We start from the raw sequence: 3,991 nt of genomic DNA on the forward strand, positions 1-3,991 counted from the left end.
TAATTTGTATTGTTTTATTTCTTTTGTGCTTTATTTTAATTTTGAAGGAGTTTCACATATTCTACGGTACTACATACATGCATATGAATGTACAATTTCAAACAAATTTGAAATTAGAACCAAAAAGAATTCAAGAGGAATATACAATATATATTCAATATCATCGGATGACCATATACAATTTTGAACAAGTTTCCATACATAATTTAATGCATATAAAGTTCTACGTCCTCGTAATGGTGTTCTCCTTTAGGATGGAGGACTTCCCTCCTGAACCATCCAGCTAGTTCCTCTTGAAGTGGTCGGAAGCGAGCTTCTGGACTAAGCATCATCCGGAGGTTATTCCTCTGAGCATTGGTATCACTCGGAACCCGCTCAGAGGTGTATCTCCGGATCATCTCACAGACATAGTATGCACATAGATTGGTCCCCGCTGGCTGAATATACTCACCATTCTTAGCCTTTGACCTTTTGAATTCTAGCTCTTTTTTGAATTCACCGACCTTTGTATCTACGAACCGTCTCCAAACCCTACGAGGCAAAGAAAATTAAATGAACAAGAGAGTTATTAGTTACTTGATATTAGGAAATGAACAAAATAGGCCGATCGATATAGAGCGCAAATGAATGAAAATAATTACTTCTGCAGCATTCTTCTCATGCCGCCCCAAAGCTTTGGATCCTTATTCAGAGAGTCGTGGACGAGACATTCTGCGGTGTCAACTTTAATTACTAGCAGAATCCAGTGGAACCTGCGGACACGATACATGCACAGTACGTCATGCATAACTCATCGATTAGCCGGCCACATACCATGCATGGAGTAACCAAAAGAGAATGTGCTCAAGACAGAAACACTCACCCAAAATGGTAAGGAAATAGAATATCACTTTTAAGTTCCTGCTTTGTAAGAAACTGCCACAGGTCTGCCTCCATGTCGGCGGGGTGATGCTCCAACACATATCCATTAACGATGTGTGGGTCAATGAACCCAACATCATGGATATTCCTTACTCTGCATTTCTTAATCTTCATTCTCCATGTATAATAGCGGACACAACAATATAGTTAGGACATATATATAGTGCAGGCAATATGAACGAGATGGGGTAGAAATAAATCACTTACAGAACGTAGCAACTGATGATAGATTTGTCGAGCTCGCGCAGATTGAAAAGCTGGAACAATTCACTCAGATGAATTTGTACATAGTAATGTTTGAAGTGATGCTCATATCTAACTTCCGCATAAATATATTCTTTGGCGTTTTTATTTTTTATGTAACCCTTGTACCATTTCAGCAGACCTTTCATTTGTGGAGGTAGATCCTCTTCCTGCGCAGGCTCGACGAGAGGCCCATTCTTCACATATGTAATTACTACCTCCTTCACTGGCGCCTCATCAAGGCCTAACAGTTCACGAAGAGTAATACCTAAGTTGGCCGCTTGTTCTCTGGCACTCGTTACAGTCAATCCATGTGCTGCCGCAGCTGCTATGATATCGGGGTCATCCGGACCGGCGGCTTTCACTATAAACGGGGCAATCGATTGTTTACTTTGTTCCCCGAGCTGGGCAACTCGTTTCCCGCTTTTTTTACTTTCTAATTCCGTTTTCTCGGCCTCCTCCAAGGCTTTGTTCTCCTGGTTCTCCGCCCGCTCTTTCTTCTCCTTCAACATGAGTGCCTGCCTACGAAGTTCACGTGCATAGTCGTCAGGCAGATTCTTCGCGGCTTGGGACGGTGTGCTCAAAAATGACTTAGCCCACTTCTTTTGCTCATCAGAAAATACTGGCTTGGGCTCGGGCTCTCTTTTCTTCTTGCAGTCCGCCTTCCATTTCTCATGATCAGCAGCCGCGGCCGCGGCAGTTTCCTCGGCACTACGTTCCCAAGGCCTTGTGGGGAGAGGCTTCAGTGATGGCTCCGGTACCTTTGTGGTCTTAGGTACATAAGGGTCCGGGTTAATAATCCAGGACTGCTTCTGCTTCTTTGCCGGAGGTGGATTGGGGGGCGGCGTCTGATCACCCGCCGGACGAGGACTGGGGGGCGGCGTCTGATCACCTGCCGGACGTTGTGGACTGGGGGGCGTCGGCTGACGTGACGGAGGTGTAGGTGAACCGCCACCACCGTAGGGGGGTGGACTTGTTGTCCTTGGCGCCTCGCCTGGAAACTTGATAAACTTCTTTTGCCATAGAATGAAATGGCGCTTGACATCTCCAAGTCTTTTCTCCCCTTCAGGTGTAGCAATGTCAATCTCCAAGTCCTCAAACCCTTGGACTATGTCCTCCACCGTGACGCGAGCATAGCCATCTTGAATGGGGTTGTTGTGGTGGAGTGCTCCAGGTAAACATGGTAAAGCACTGCCGATGGCTACCTTCATGGACATGTTCCCGATAGGATAATATAGATGACATTCTTTCATCTCCTTTATATCGTCCACGGGGTAGCGAGGAGGCTCCGGTGCAGTAATTTCGACCACCAGAGGCTCCGGTGCAGTAATTTCGACCACCAGAGGCTCCGGTGCAGTAATTTCGATCGTCGGTGCATCTGCACCAGCCGGTGGGGCCTCCGTGGAAGCCACACTGCTTCTCCGCTGCTGGCTTCTGAGATCCGCTGGATGATCTTCATGCTGCGCCCGAGCTGCATCTCCTTCGGCTACTAGTACACTTACGGTTTTCTTCATCACATCCATTTCCGATGCCAACCGCGCCACAACATCTGCTTCCCGATCCATCTTTCTCTTCCGGCTTCTGTAACCGTACGGGTCATCGTTCTGGGGGAACCCTATTTTCCACGGAATGTGCCCCATGCCTCGTACACGTCCTCCGTGTTCAGGATTCCCGAGGGCTTTTGTCAGCGCGTCGTTCTCTCTGTTGAACTTGATCTTCCCCTCTTGAGCATCCTTCATTGCGTCAATAAGGGCTTGGCTGGGTTTAATTATTTTGCCCCGGTAAACACACTCCCCTGTCTCCGGGTTCAGCGTTCCCCCATGCCCGTACCACCAGCTTTTGGCCCTTGGGTTCCATCCCTCCGTACCTGGACGGATTCCTCGCGCCCTCAGCTCGTTCTCCATCTTCTCCCACCTAGGCTCCCAAAGGCGATACCCTCATGGCCCCATAATATGATTGTACTCCTTCTTAGCCGCATTTTCCTTATTTTTTTCGATATTTGAATGAACTGCTCCGATTTCTTTTGCTTCACAAATTCTGGCCAATCATGTTTCAGTTTCTCATATTGTCCTTTGAAATCCGGAGTCTTGTTCTGCTTGACAAAGTCATGGGCTAGATTTTGCTTGAATTTCCGGAATGCGTCGGCCATCTTATGAAGAGCGAACTGTTTGACTAGCCTCCTCCTCTCCTTGTTTTCCTCAATCTTGTTACCCTCCTCATCGAATTTGTTGTATTCCGGAGCGAACTGTATGTGTATGTATGTGGCTATATGTTTTTGTTCATATGTTGCTATATGTATTTTATTTTTGTTAGTTTAACTTTTTGTTCATATGTGATATATATGAGTATGTGGCTATAATGTATATGTGTATGTGATGTATGTGGCTAGAATTTGCTAAATATATATGTTAAAAATGTTTTTTTGTTCATATATAGAAAGTTACAATTTTAGAAAAGTTTTATATATGCAAAAGTTACAATTTTAGAAAAAGAAGGATAGGAAAGAAGAAAATAAGAAGAGGAAAGAAAGAAGAAGAGGAGAGGAAAAGAAGAGGAGAAATAAATAAGAAGAAGAAAAAAGAAGAAAAAGAAGAGGAGAAGAAGAAAGGAATAGAGGAGAAGAAGAAAAATTTATTTTTTTTCTTCTTCTCCTCTATTCCTTTCTTCTTCTTCTTCTTCCTTCTTCCTTCTTCCTCTTTTCTTCCTTTTCCTTAGTTATTTTACTTTCTCGAGGGAGAAGAAGAAAAAGAAAAGGAGAAGAAGAAAGAAAGGAATAGAGGAGAAATAAATAAGAAGAACAAAAAAGAAGAAAAGGAAGGGGAGAAGA

General features: G+C 44.5%; 1 long non-coding RNA gene across 1 annotated transcript; it reads right to left on the minus strand.

The window, feature by feature from the left end:
- Nucleotides 1–667: 667 nt before the first annotated feature.
- On the minus strand, nt 668–1,215 carry LOC123083387 (uncharacterized). Its single transcript, XR_006439288.1, has 3 exons — nt 1,129–1,215; nt 863–1,036; nt 668–752 (listed from the first exon to the last, which is right to left on the minus strand). It is a non-coding gene; the product is annotated as an uncharacterized lncRNA (long non-coding RNA).
- Nucleotides 1,216–3,991: the final 2,776 nt, after the last annotated feature.

The sequence above is a fragment of the Triticum aestivum genome, chromosome 4A, assembly GCF_018294505.1.
Source record: "Triticum aestivum cultivar Chinese Spring chromosome 4A, IWGSC CS RefSeq v2.1, whole genome shotgun sequence".
NCBI classification, from domain to species: Eukaryota; Viridiplantae; Streptophyta; class Magnoliopsida; order Poales; family Poaceae; genus Triticum; species Triticum aestivum.